Raw genomic sequence first — 15,867 nt, forward strand, 5'->3', positions numbered from 1 at the left:
GCACAAAATAGTAGGAAGATCTCCTCTTCACTCAGTAATGTCTCTGCATCCGGTCTTCCCAAGAAGGAATGTGCCAATATCATCTGAAACTATCTAAAGGCGGGGTTATGTATAACATGAGATAGCTGTGTAGATGGATCCTGGCTTCCACCACCTGATATATCACTCCAAAACATCTCCACCTCCTTACCCAGAAAATATCCCATAGGTGTCTTCGGAATAACATCAGGAGTGGTCTGGAAGCCCAATAGGTCGCCGAACTCTTTCTGGCTGAAAGAGTACTCAACTCCAAAGAGCTTGAAAGCAGCATACCCATCTGGTCCAGAGTATGGATCAGAGTCGAATGAACTCAGGAACTCCAATGTCAGGTTCCTGTAGGTGTTACTCAAGTTGTCGGCAAACTCGTCCCAGTGAAGTTGGTGGCTAAGGAATCAGATACTCGGCTCGATACCCAGTGCCTCCATACAGTGCTGATCAGGATAACGTGTGGGTGCCATAGGACGCTGATACAGAGCGATGTAGCGCTTTCTCTAAGCATTATCTCTATAGGCCACGTGCATATCATCGAAATCTTGCATCCTGTAAAAGTTAAGAAAGTGATCCTGAAAATGCAAACCATTCAAATTTTTAGTCTCGATGCAAAATAAAAATAAAATAAAATAAAATTAAATAAATGCGAAAAAGTAAAATGAAAGAAAAACCATGGGTTGCCTCCCACGCAACGCTTGTTTAACGTCATTAGCTTGACGATTAGAATTCATACACCTGTAGTAGTAGGGATTGGTGGATCAATCAGAGTGTGGCTTGAGTAGTATGCTGGAATGTCTCCTCCTTCGTAGAGCTTCAGTCTTTGTCCATTTACAATGAATGGACTGCAGGTTTCGTTCTTGATTTCTACGGCTCCGGATATCAGAATTTTGGATACTTCGAAGGGACCAGTCCATCTTGAACGTAGCTTTCCAGGGAAGAGTCGTAACCTAGAGTTGAAAAGGAGAACAGGATCGCCTACATTGAAGTTTTTCTTTAATATTCTTTTGTCGTGATAGGCTTTTGTTCTTTCTTTGTATATTTTTGCATTCTCGTAGGCAGATTGCCTAAGTTCTTCTAGTTTATGAATGTCTAGGGTACGCTTTTCTCCAGCGGCTAGGTAGTCTAAATTCAAAGTTTTAATGGCCCAATAGGCCTTATGCTCTAATTCGAACGGTAAGTGACAAGATTTTCCATAGACTAGTTGGTAAGGAGTAGTTCCTATAGGGGTTTTGAAAGCGGTTCTATAGGCCCATAATGCTTCTTGAAGCTTCTGAGACCAGTCTCTCCTAGAAATAGAAACAGTTTTCTCTAAGATTTTTTTTATCTCCCTATTAGATACTTCTACTTGGCCACTAGTTTGTGGATGGTATGGTGTTGCTACTCTATGCCTAACTCCATATTTTCTTAAAAGTTTATCAAATATTCTCGATATGAAGTGTGATCCTCCATCGCTTATGACTAAACGTGGTGTTCCAAATCAAGGGAATATATAGTTTTTAAATAATTTGATTACTACCCTAGTGTCGTTTGTGGGTGCAGTTATAGCTTCAATCCACTTAGACACATAGTCCACAGCTACTAAGATATACATGTTTCCTAAGGATGGTGGGAAAGGTCCCATGAAATCTATACCCTATACGTCAAAGAGTTCTACTTCCTGAATGTTTCTTAGAGGCATTTCATCATGCCTTGAAATGTTTCCAGTGTGTTGGCATCTATCACATTTGACAATGCAAGCATAGACATCGCGCCACATGGTAGGCCATAATAGGCCAGCTTGAAGAATTTTGGCATATGTCTTAGAGGTGCTCGCATGTCCACTATAAGGTGCAGAATGACAATGCTTGATAATACTATTTACCTCTTCTTCCGGAACGCAACGACGAAAAATGCCATCTTTACCCCTTTTGAAAAGGAGCGGTTCGTCCCAATAGAAGTTTCTCACATCGTGGAAGAATTTCTTCTTGCGGTGGTAGTCAAGATCAGGGGGTACTATATCAACAGCTAGGTAATTAAAAAAGTCTGCATACCAGGGTACATTACTTATTGCTAAGGAATTTTGGGGATGCTCATCAGGGCTTAAGTTATCATCTTCAAGGGTTTCTACTCTAGCTATCAGTCTATCATAGGCGAAATCATCATTTATGGGTACTAGTTCAGGTTTAAGATGTTCTAGCCTAGAAATGTGATCGGCTACTACATTTTCAGTGCCTTTTTTACCTCTTATGTCTAAATCAAACTCTTGTAGTAATAGAATCCATCGGAGTAACCTGGGCTTGGCATCTTTTTTACTTAATAGGTAACAATGGCAGCATGATCGATGTAAACTATAATTTTTGCTCCTACTAGATAGGATCTAAATTTGTCTATAGCGAAAACTACAGCGAGTAATTCTTTTTCAGTTGTTGCGTAGTTAAGTTGGGCAGCGTCTAGGGTCCTACTGGCATAATAAATGGCATGTAATTTTTTATCTTTCCTTTGTCCTAGAACGGCTCCAACTGCATAATCACTAGCATCGCACATTATCTCAAAAGGTTCTGACCAATCTAGTGGTTTCATAATGGGTGCTGAGATTAATGCTTGCTTTAAAAGATAAAATGCGTCATTACATTTTTCATTGAAAATGAATTCAGCATCTTTCATTAAAAGTCCAGTTAAAGGTTTAGTTATTTTGGAGAAGTCCTTAATAAAACGCCGGTAGAATCCAGCGTGTCTAAGAAAGCTTCGGACATCTCTGATGGTTTTTGGTGGTTTTAGGTTTTTTATAACTTCTATTTTAGCTTTATCTACTGAAGGGGAATTGCGATCCAAAACGCAGCGGAAATTAAAATTTTCTCCTTTAAAGATCCTTACGAATGGTCATGATCAGTGATAGAATATTTACCTCTTGTGACGATTGGAACCTTTGGTGAAGATCTCTTGTGACGATCAAAACCTTTGATGCAGATCCACGGAGCGATCACGAACGTTGAACGATGACAACGTCTCTACTCAGTCCACACGAACAGATTCCTTCAATCTCAGTGCTAGCTGGTACGAATGAAGGCTTTGAGTGAGAGAGAGAGAGAGAGAGAGAAAAACGAAAATAATGCAACCGCAAATGAATGCTTCTGCACAAGGGTTCTATTTATAGAACCACTTGTGTGGGCTTCAGGCTAAAAAGCCCACTTAAGTGTATTTTGGCCCATATCTTATAATATGCCCAAAATCACTTAAGCCCATGGTACCTTACCATATTTCATATTCTACTCAAGTACACCGTACCTTACGATGTTCTATAATTCACTTAAGGGCACCGTACCTTACGGTATTCCTTAGTTACTCTATCTCTCATCAATCCGTCCTTTGTGTGTGACCCTGTAGGTTTTCGTGACGTTGGCAATTATATTATATCACGCATTTAACATAATAAACAGTGAGCGATATCTAGCAACACATCACTGCTACCCAAAAAACGAAAATGTCATGTGATCTGACAAAACCTTCTATGATAATACTTATGTGTATAATTACCCTTTTGCCCTTATGTCTATACTGAACACAAGGTATAGACCGTGTCACCTTTGTCCAGTTCAATATTGGGCCCATAGACATTTATCCTGTTACGCAGGATGGGCAAATTCCATCTAGGACACTCATGTCCCTCAACATGCTTTGTGGAGTACCCATCAACTGTCTTTATGGTTATCCAGTTACGAACAACGTTGGATCAACAATAAAGCACTCGACTCTACATCTAGGATCCATAGTGGTTTCAGGTCGAAGAGTGGTATACACTATTATCACCATGAGAATAACTTATGACACTTTGCATAACTTTCTATATAGTATTCTCATAGCGGGTCAATCCGGTATAAATATTACTCCTAATATTCATACCTATGTTTAAGACTTGATAACTCTTTATCCATGATCCATGAGATGTGATCATCAATCTACAAACATAATAGTCTTAATGCTTTAATGTTATCCCACTTCACACTAAAGCTCGACTACGGATACTTTAAGAATAGTGTCCTTATGTTTAATGTGCTCTCATGATTAAGTCACACTTAATACATTAAACGGACTATCTATTCCAGGGACTTTATTAATCAACCATAATAAAGAAAAAGCCTTTTATTATTAATAAATAATTCGATACATGTACCAAAAGTATTGGCCTTTGGGGCTTACACCAACAATCTCCCACTAGCACTAGAGCCAATCAGGCATACCCTTAATACCCATAGATCTAGTATGTCCATCATGCTTCTGCTGCGCAAGAGGCTTTGTCAGTGGGTCAGCAATATTGTCAAGTGTAGGTACTCTGCATATTTTCACATCTCCTCTATCTATTATCTCTCGAATGAGATGATAACGCCTAAGTATGTGTTTGGATCGTTGGTGAGATCTAGGCTCCTTGGCTTGTGCGATAGCACCATTGTTATCAAAATAGAGACCAATGGGATCCACAATGCTAGGGACTATGCCAAGTTCACTAATGAACTTTTTGATCCAAACAACTTCCTTTGCTGCACTTGAGGCAGCAATATACTCGACCTCGATTGTAGAATCAGCAACTGTATCTTGCTTTGAACTTTTCAAGCTCACAGCGCCACCATTTAAGCAAAACACATAACCATTGGAATCATTCATATTAAAGCGTCTCAGCACTTTGTCTATGTACTCTGACTTAGGCCAAGCATTTTATGATCTATCTCTATAGATTCTGATTCCTAATATATAGGCTGCTTCACCTAGGTCCTTCATAGAAAAGCATTCCCCCAACCAAGACTTTACTTGGTACAGGGTAGGGATATCATTTCCAATGAGTAATATGTCATCTACATATAATGCCAGGAATACGATCATGCTCCCACTAACCTTCTTGTAGACATAAGGCTCATCTTCGTTCTTGATGAATCCGTACTGTTTTACTGTTTCGTCAAAACGAAGATTCCATGAGTAGGTCACAGGCTCATCTTGATCCATGAGTAATACATCACCTTGAGCCATATATCTCAGGTAGGTGATGTATCCTGCCTGACCTACGCTGGTCTTGTTCTACTTGAGCAGGTTGGTCTTACAAGACTACTTGTGTTTTCTGCTCTAATTCCTCCATAGGTGTATCAATGCCTTGTGATTCTTGAATTTCTTCAAGCTTTACTTTCCTCCCACTGATTCCTTTGGAGTTAAAATCCTCTTCTAGGAAACTCCAGTTCGAGGGACAAACACTTTGCCCTCAGAAGGATTGTAGAAGTAATACCCTCTTGTTTCTTCAGGATACCCCACAAATAAGCATTTTTTTTCTTCAGATTTGGGCTCAAGCTTAGTTAAAACTTGTCGTTTCACATAAACTTCGCAACCCCAAATCTTCATGTAAGACATATGTGGTTTCTTACCACTCCATATCTCATATGGTGTCTTCTCAACCTTTTGGATGGAACACGGTTAAGTGTGTAAGCTGCTGTCAATAGTGCATGTCCCCAAAAGGAGTTTGGAAGATCGGCGTGACTCATCATGGATCGTACCATGTCTAACAGGGTTCGATTTCTTCTCTCAGATACACCATTCCATTGAGGTGTTCCAGGAGAAGTAAGTTGGGATAAGATCCCACACTCTTTCAGATGGTCATCAAACTCTAGGCTTAAATACTCACCACCTCGATCTGATCAAAGAGTTTTAATATTCTTACCTAGTTGGTTTTAACTCGTTAGGTTTCACCCTTTAGTATTAATGTTATTAATAGGCATTTCGAGATCAAGGACATATAGTCCATTGCTCATTTGTGCAGTAGCATAGAATATATCATTCAAATAAATTGAGCAACAATTGTTCCTTATTATAAATGAAAAACCAAACTTGTCCAAACAAGAAATGGAAATAATATTCCTGCTAATTGCAGGTACATAATAACAGTTCTCTAACTGAATTATAAAACCACTAGATAAAGTCAATACATAAGATCCTCCGGCTAAAGTAGCAACCTTTGCTCCATTGCCAACTCGTAGGTCAGCTTCACCTTTTGCCAAATCTCTACTCCTTTTCAGCCCCTGCACATTTGTACAAATGTGAGAACCGCATCCAGTATCTAATACCCATGATGCAGAAGTAGATAAGTTAATAACAAAAATACCAGAAGTTGAAGTCTCTACTCCATTCTTCTTATCTTCCAGGTACTTTAGGCAGTTCCTCTTCCAGTGTCCGGTCTTACCGCAATGGAAGCAGGTGCCTTCTTTTGCTATGCCTCCACTAGGATTTAAAGCAGCAACGGTGGGTTTGGGTTTGGCAACTTCCTTGCCTTTCCCTTTATCACCCTGCTTAGTGGGCCTTTTGTTCTGTCTCTTTCCATTTCCGATCATCAGAATGGACTTCCCTTTTGACTTCTGATTCTGCTCGGCAGTTCTTAACATGGCGAGCAGTTTAGGAAGAGATTTGTCCATATCAATCATATTGAAATTTTGGACAAATTGACTGAAACTATCTGGCAACGATTGCAAGATCAAATCAGTCGCAAGTTCCTTTTCGAGGGGAAAACCCAATCTCTCAAGGTGTTCCACATACCCAATCATCTTGAGTACATGGGGACCTACAGGGGCTCCCTCAGCTAACTTGCCTTGAAAAAGGGCTTTTGAAACTTCAAACCTCTCATGCCTTGCTTGCTCTTGATAGAGCATCTTCAGGTGTTCGATAATATCGAACGCTGCCATGTTCTCATGTTGCTTTTGCAATTCTGAGTTCATGGTAGCTAGCATGAGACAAGCAGTTTCATTGGCATCATCGACATGCTTCTTATAAGCATCTCTTTCTGCCTTAGGTGCAGAACTAGGAGGTTCCTCTTCAGGAACAGGTTTCTCCAAGACATACAACTTTTTATCATGTTTGAGGACAATCCTCAGGTTTCGGTGCCAATCCAGAAAATTTGTCCCAGACAATTTTTCCTTATCAAGGATTGATCGTAAAATGTTGTTAGAGGTGTTTGGTGTCATGGTAATCTACATAAGAATTAATGAAAATATAAGTATCATTAACATATTTAATTAGGCCTTTAATTAAATATGCTCCCACTATTTTACTCAAAAACAAATGACCCTCATTATTTGATTCGGAAAATCCTGTTGGAAGATTTTCTAGTGGGTTGAGATCCATATTTCACTTCGTTCTAAGTCCGCGTAGGCGGATTACACAAAACTAGGTTATTTAGGTAGGAACTCCTTCCAATTGTATCTCATACAACTCTCGAAAATTTCAGTTGAGTGAATAACTCCTTATTCCAATCCATCATATGGATCATTCCCAACTCTTGCTTCTAAACATATATAATCTTATTATAATTTATTTAGTTAAGTTTGACCCATTGTTTTAGCAATTGGATATTACAATTATCCCATCGCACCTTACTAATATAGAACATGCACCTCGCGTAGGCGAAACCTACATTATCCGATACTAGTCTTGATGAGTGCTAAAACTTGGAAAGCATAAACTTAATATTTAATTTGAGGGAATTGTAATTGTTATGATCTCACCGACTTATTTATCATATAAATCGTCTCTCACATGCATCAACATATATTCACATGCATCAACATACATACACATGCATCAACATACATAATGAAACAGTTATGGCCCCTAGCGCAATTGTTCTCCCAAGCCAATGAGAGAACCTAAGCTAACCTAATAACGATCTAAGCTTCTCCAAGCAAGATCTTCAAGGCTGTCCTCCTTTGATCTTCAAGGTTGTCCTCCTTTGATATTGAAATCTTCTCTTTCTTCATAACATTGTCTTCTTTTCTTTCTTCATAACATTACATTACAAAAGAAACTCGTTTTACATACGAGGGATTGAGATGAGAAAAGAAGTTACATTAAGAGATTAAAAGGAGAGGCACGACACGCAGGTCGTATTTAAAAAACCCAAAACAAAATAAAGGACAACTAAGGTCATAACTGATCACCACAAGGCAATAATAACAAACACATTATTATTATTATTAATTTTTAATTCCTTTAATTAATTAAAACCAAATTAAATTTCGGCGACCGATCATACTACGCAGAGTTAGCCGGGGGTTCCGCTGCCCGGTCAGCGCCCCTTGCGGGGTTGGAGGGGCAGCGCCCCTGTCCAAAAATTTTAATGAACAATTCATTTGAAATGGACATCGTTTTGCATCAACACAACTCTTGCGCAGTCACAAAACAGAAACCCCGAGAATTCTGACTCTGTGAGTGTGACGACCGTCACAAGCATGTTACGACTGTCACAGGCTTGTTACGACCGTCACAGGCCCATGACGTACGTCACGCGGCCAAAAACAGAAACCCCTAGAATTCTGGATTTGTGAATATGACGACCGTCACAAAGCACGTGACGACCGTCACGTCCAGCTTGTTACGATCGTCACAAGTCCATGACGACCGTCATGTCTAGCTTGTTATGATCGTCACAAGTACATGGCGATCGTCACGCGGCCAAAAACCAGCACTTTGAAACAGTCAGCAGACGTGTTCCAACAAGCCCTCAATTCACAACTCCTTGACGGCACAACCCTTGCACCGTCACCAACCCTAATGCGCCAATTTCAGGCCGTCAAACACACCTCGATTGTTGATTCAGTATGATTGATCAACGTGTCATTGCTTCACCATACTAATGTCGGATTCCGAAGCAAATGACCATTGATCGCTCAAAGGAAAACAACCATTTAGTGTTTGAATGAACGAAACAGAAACAATATATCATATATACCATACTTTGCATTCGGATTACTTATATCATATATAAGTTGATCGGTCTCAATTGTGTAACATATGGACGATCGATGTATCGCTGCTTCACCATACTAATGTCGGTTCCGAAGCATAGTCAACATCAATCATCCAACTCGTACACTCATGATGCCAAATTTAATTACCCGTTTAATTAATTGATTCATTCTGTCTTTTAATCATATTAATATAGAAAATAAACAGCTATCCGAGTCATGGTTTCGTAAGTGGCTCTGATACCACTGAAGGAGAATTGCGATCCAAAACACAGCGGAAATTAAAATTTTCTCCTTTAGAGATCCTTACGAATGGTCATGATCAGTGATAGAATATTTACCTCTTGTGACGATTGGAACCTTTGGTGCAGATCTCTTGTGACGATCAAAACCTTTGATGCAGATCCACGGAGCGATCACGAACTTTGAACGATGACAACGTCTCTACTCAGTCCACACGAATGGATTCCTTCAATCTCAGTGCTAGCTGGTACGAATGAAGGCTTTGAGTGAGAGAGAGAGAGAGAGAGAGAGAGAGAGAGATAGAAAAACGAAAATAATGCAACCGCAAATGAATGCTTCTGCACAAGGGTTCTATTTATAGAACCACTTGTATGGGCTTCAAGCTAAAAAGCCCACTTAAGTGTATTTTGGCCCATATCTTATAATATGCCCAAAATCACTTAAGCCCATGGTACCTTACCATATTTCGTATTCTACTCAAGTACACCGTACCTTACGATGTTCTATAATTCACTTAAGGGCACCGTACCTTACGGTATTCCTTAGTTACTCTATCTCTCATCAATCCGTCCTTTGTGTGTGACCCTGTAGGTTTTCGTGACGTTGGCAATTATATTAAATCACGCATTTAACATAATAAACAGTGAGCAATATCTAGCAACACATCACTGCTACCCAAGACACGAAAATGTCATGTGATCTGACAAAACCTTCTGTGATAATACTTATGTGTATAATTACCCTTTTCCCTTATGTCTATACTGAACACAAGGTATAGACCGTGTCACCCTTGTCCAGTTCAATATTGGGCCCATAGACATTTATCCTGTTACGCAGGATGGGCAAATTCCATCTAGGACACTCATGTCCCTCAGCATGCTTTGTGGAGTACCCATCAACTGTCTTTATGGTTATCCAGTTACGAACAACGTTGGATCAGCAATAAAGCACTCGACTCTACATCTAGGATCCATAGTGGTTTCAGGTCGAAGAGTGGTATACACTATTATCACCATGAGAATAACTTATGACACTTTGCATAACTTTCTATATAGTATTCTCATAGCGGGTCAATCCGGTATAAATATTACTCCTAATATTCATACCTATGTTTAAGACTTGATAACTCTTTATCCATGATCCATGAGATGTGATCATCAATATACAAACATAATAGTATTAATGCGTTAATGTTATCCCACTTCACACTAAAGCTCGACTACGGATACTTTAAGAATAGTGTCCTTATGTTTAATGTGCTCTCATGATTAAGTCACACTTAATACATTAAACGGACTATCTATTCCAGGGACTTTATTAATCAACCATAATAAAGAAAAAGCCTTTTATTATTAATAAATAATTCGATACAAGTACCAAAAGTATTGGCCTCTAGGGCTTACACCAACATCTACCTCTATACCTTTTTCAGAAACTATATGTCCTAAAACTATTCCTTCGGTTACCATGAAATGACATTTTTCCCAGTTTAGCACGAGGTTCACCACCACGCATCTCTCCAGGATTTTCTCAAGGTTAGCAAGACAATTGTGGAAATCAACTCTGCAAACCGAGAAATCATCCATAAACACTTCCATGATACCATCTAGGTAATCTACAAAGATTGACATCATGCAGCGTTGGAAAGTAGCTGGGGCATTACAGAGGCCGAATGACATTCGTCTGTAGGCAAAAGTTCCATAAGGGCATGTAAAGGTAGTTTTTTCTTGATCTTCGGGGTGGATAGGTATTTGAAAGAATCCAGAGTATCCATCTAGATAACAAAAATAAGAGTGTCTGGTTAGACGCTCCAACATTTGGTCTATAAATGGTAAAGGGAAATGATCCTTCCTAGTTGCTTTATTTAATTTTCTATAATCTATACACATCCGCCATCCTCCTTCTAACCGTTTTCCTACATGTTCGCCTTTATCGTTTTGCACGACCGTGATGCCTCCCTTTTTAGGTATTCCATGCACAGGGCTCGTCCACTTACTATCCGAGATCTGATAGATTATACCTGCCTCAAGTAACTTAAGAACTTCCTTTTTAACAACATCACTCATTATAGGGTTTATTCTTCTCTGATGCTCCCTGGAGGGTTTTGAATCTTCTTCGAGCGAAATCCAATGCATGCATACGGATGGGCTTATACCTTTCAGGTCAAAGATATTATATCCTAAGGCTGAGGGATATCTTCGTAAAACGTCTAAAAGTTGGTTCGTTTCCTCTTGGCTCAAGGTAGCACTGACTATAACTGGACGATTCATCTTTTCATCGAGGAACTCATATCTCAGGTTCTTAGGCAGTTCCTTAAGTTCTAAGGTTGGTTTCTTAGGGCATGGCATAAGATCTGGAGTAAGGGATAAACATTCGTAAAGGTTATCATCGATGTAGGGTTTCTTAAAGTCATCATCTTCCCTTATGAGAGTTGATGGTAACTTAATTGTTTTTATAATTTCTTCTTGTTCTAATTCTCTAACACATTCATCAATGATATCTAAGGCATAACACGCGTCTCTCATCACAGGTGCCATAAGAAATTTCGAAAGTATACATTCTATTTTCTAGTCACCTACCTCAAATGTCAACTTTCCTTTCTTGACATCTATTATGGCTCCTGCAGTCGATAAGAATGGTCTACCTAGAAGGATTGGTATATCATTGTCATCTTTGATGTCCATGACAACAAAATCAGTAGGGATAAATAACTGACCTATCCTAACAGGAACATCTTCTAAAATGCCTATCAGATATTTAACAGATCTATCGGCTAACTGAAGTGACATCTTAGTGGGCTGTAATTCTCCTAAGTTTAACCTCTCACAAACTGCTAAAGGAATTAGGCTCACACTAGATCCTAAGTCCAAAAAAGCTTTTTCGATGACATGATTACCCAAAAGGCAAGGAATGGAGAAATTTCCAAGATCTTTATCTTTCTTTGCTAATTTGTCCTCGGAAATATCATTACATTCCAAAGGCTTCGGATCCTCAAGTCTACGTTTGTTGGTAAGGATGTCTTTGAGAAACTTTGCATAAGAAGGTATTTGGGTGATGGCTTCTATGAAAGGGATTTCTACATGAAGTTTTTCTATAACTTTAATAAATTTTTGATACTGTTTATTGATCTGGGTTTGTTTGAGTCTTTGTGGATATGGTATAGGTGGTTTATATGGCGGGGGTGGTATGTAAGTTTTATCTTTAGGTTCTTCTCCTTTTTCTCGACCTTCCTGGTTTTCAGATTCCTCTGGTTCCTTTACTTCGTCCGTGGGTTTGGTACATTCCTTAGAAGTTTCAGGTTCACTCAATCTAGGGTTTGGTGGCTCATCATAAGCGTTCCCACTTCGTAGGGTAATGGCATTGGCTTGTCCTCTCGGATTTTGTTGAGGTTGTCCAGGGAACTGTCCTCCAGGTGTAGTCTGAGGGGCTTGGTTTAAAGCTACCTGAGAGATCTGGGTTTCAAGCATCTTAGTATGAGTAACTATTTGGTCAACCTTGGTTCCTAACTGAGTAATCAATTTGTTAACATGAATGTTCTGGTTCATGAACTCCTTGTTTTGTTGGGTTTGAACGGTGATAAAATTTTCCATAATTTTCTCAAGGCTCGGCTTTGGTGGCACAGGTTGCATATGTTGATTTGATCTAGGGGCTTGATAACTAGGTCTCGGAGGTGCATTATTTTGGATAGGGTTATTGTTTTTATAGGAGAAGTTCGGGTGATTCCTCCATCCAGGGTTGTAGGTATTCGAGTATGGGTTCTCTTAGGTGTAGTTCACTTGCTTAGAGTGGGTTTCGTTTAATAGACTGCATTCTGCAGATTGGTGTCCTTTGGTTCCACATATCTCACAATCCGACGAAACTGTGGCTATAGTATTCGGGTTTATGCACATATGCTCGACCTTAAGGGCTAATGCGTCCATTTTAGCTTGCATCATGTCTATAGAGCTTAGTTCATGCACTCCTCCTTGGGCTTCCTTCTTCTCAACTGTCGCTCGTTCGACTCCCCATGATTGATGGTTTTGAGCCATATCTTCGATGAGGGCACTAGCTTCAGGATAAGGTTTGTTCATCAGAGCATCCCGTGCGGCAGCGTCGATGGTCATCTTTGTGTTGTAATGAAGTCCATTATAGAAGGTTTGAATGATTAACCAATTTTCTGAGCCATGATGTGGGCATGCTCTTAATAACTCTTTATATCTCTCCTAAGCTTCGAACAACGATTCTCCTTGGTTTTGGGTAAATCTAGTTATATGGTTTCGAAGAACGGCGGTCTTACTCGGGGGAAAGTATCTAGCAAGAAAAACTCTTCTAAGGTTATCCCAAGTCGTAATGGAATTGGGTGGAAGGGAATCTAACCATGATAGGGCTTTATCTCTGAGGGAAAAAGGGAATAATCTTAAACGTATTGCCTCAGAAGAAGCTCCATTGGTTTTAAAAGTGTCTGCTAATTGAAGAAATATTTTTAAATGTTGGTTTGGGTTCTCAGTAGCGAGACCTGCGAATTGTCTCTGTTGCACTAGTTGCAACACGGATGGTTTAAGTTCAAAATTATTAGCTGAGATGGTTGGGTTCACTATACTAGAACTAGGTTCTTTGGATGGTTGAGCAAAATCTTTAAGAGGTCTTTGGTTTTGATCTTCGGCCATAGCTCTCTTAATTCTATGAAAGAATAAACGTGCGCGAGCGTAACGTTCATGTTCCGCCAGAGGGTATACTAAGCTTAAACTTCTGGTGCTGCGAGTTCTTCGCATCGACCGGAGGGAAATAGCCTAAGTCTAAACGATATAACAATAGGGAAATGAAATTTGACGAAATTGGTCCCCGGCAACGGCGCCAAAAACTTGATGCGGTGTTTTTCGCAAGTATACGAACGCGTCAGAGTAATATAAAAGATTCTCGAGTCCACAGAGACCAACTGTCAATCTATCGTTATCTATTGTTATGGTGTTTATCAAAGGCAATCAAAATAGGTGTTTTTAGAGTGTGCAATGAAAAGTAAAGTATTGAATAAAGTTTAATTAACAAAGACATGGTCAAATGTAATTCACATAATTAATAATCCAAGTACTTGCTAATAGAACTACTTATTGACAATGTTTCCTACTTTGAAAAGAACTAATTTAACGGGAACTGTCGCTTTCGCGTATTCAGAATTGAGTTGTACTCCCTAATTAAACCCTCTTATTGTCACTTATAAAAAGGCGCGCATTGCGTTATAGTAGTAAACCTATTTTTAAGAAATATAGTATCTTGACTAAGTTGAAAAGTATTATAACCTGGATTTCTTAACCAAAAGAGGTTCTTACGAACCAGACTCTAAACTTATAAACGCGTCCGAAAATAGTTTCAAAATCTCTTTTCTTCTTAAATTAAAAACTCCTAATGAACTAAACAAAGCGCTTTCGCTGTTTTTGAAATAGTAAAAAACAATTAAGTTTAGATAGACGTTGGACGGCTTTCGATCTAACCTAACGAAATTGAAGTGCGGGAAAACTTAAGTTGAAAGTTAAAATAGCCCTTAAGTGCTTCTACGAACAATTGTACGGATTATCGGTTCAATTACGATCCTTACATTCTAACCTTATAAATTTAGTTAGACATGGTAAAGTAAAAGTGCATTAATTTAAATAAAAGTAGTGCGAGTGCGGAAAGTAAATAAAAGTAGTGCGAGTGCGGGAAATAAATAAAAGTAAAGAGAGTGCGAGGAAATAAATAAAAGTAAAGCGAGTGCGAGGAAATAAAGTAAAGCGAGTGCAGGAAAATAAATAAAAGTAGTGCGAGTGCGAGAAATAAATAAAGTAAAGCGAGTGCGAGAAATAAATAAAGTAAAGCGAGTGCGGGAAAATAAATAAAGTAAAGCGAGTGCAGGAAAATAAATAAAGTAAAGCGAGTGCGAGAAAATAAATAAAGTAAAGGAAAAGTAATAAAAACCTGCTCCAATCGGAGGGTTGAGTAAATTGCAAAGCGGAAATGAAAATGGCGGCAGAATTAACTTCCTTCCAAAGTGCTCCAAACTCGATTACAGACTCTATCACAGACTCGATTACACAATTGTGGTAACACTCTAATGCGAAGCGATTACCACTTTAAAATACTGAATATATGCCTAAGTGAAACAAAGTTGCTCTGAGTTTGCCTCTGTTCTAAGTTTGGATGATTGTAAAAGTGATTTCGAGTTTCTATTTATAAGCAAGTAAAAAGATGGAAATGACAAGGATGCCCTTCAACTTGAAAATGGGAGGGAAAACTTTTCCTCTTGTGGTGCCCGCCACAAGGCCATGGCGCCCGCCACAAGACCATTCTGAGGCGCCTTAGTGGAAGTAGTGGGGAACGTGGCAGTTGAGGGAAGTTGAGCTTGGACACCTCATGGCAGGGTCTATGGCGCCAGCCATGGGGGAAGCCACAAGTACAAAATGCTGAGTTTTAGGGTTTTTGGCTCTTTTTCGCTCCTTTTCTCGATCGGGGCTCCGATTAAAGTAAAAACCTGAAAACAAAGAAAAACATAGTAATAACACAACAAAATAGCAATAAAACAACTAGAATGCATGTGAAATCAGAGTCGAAAATACGGTAGATTTTAGTGTTATCAATTATGAAATTTTGTCCGCCATAACAATTGAAGTAGTCATCTTAGAATTTCCAATGCACTTGGTATCGCCTCCAAATCATAAAAAATTAAGGAGTTAGGTCCTCGGGAAGTTGACCCAAAATTAGGGTTTCAGTCAAAATGACCTATAATGTTTTGAATTTAGTGATGACCTTCCAAGTTTCAAATGAATTTTTTATGAACATGAAAGTTGTTCATATGGTTCTTAAGAACATTGTTTCTCTTGGGGTCATCTTC

The 15,867-nt window shown here is 39.1% G+C and overlaps 1 non-coding gene across 1 annotated transcript; it reads left to right on the forward strand.

Moving 5' to 3' along the window:
• Positions 1-13,181: 13,181 nt before the first annotated feature.
• LOC127090284 (small nucleolar RNA R71) lies at positions 13,182-13,288 on the forward strand. Its single transcript, XR_007791809.1, has one exon. It is a non-coding gene; the product is annotated as a small nucleolar RNA R71 (small nucleolar RNA).
• The last annotated feature ends 2,579 nt before the right edge of the window (positions 13,289-15,867 follow it).

The sequence above is a fragment of the Lathyrus oleraceus genome, chromosome 5 (assembly GCF_024323335.1).
Source record: "Lathyrus oleraceus cultivar Zhongwan6 chromosome 5, CAAS_Psat_ZW6_1.0, whole genome shotgun sequence".
Taxonomy (NCBI): Eukaryota; Viridiplantae; Streptophyta; class Magnoliopsida; order Fabales; family Fabaceae; genus Lathyrus; species Lathyrus oleraceus.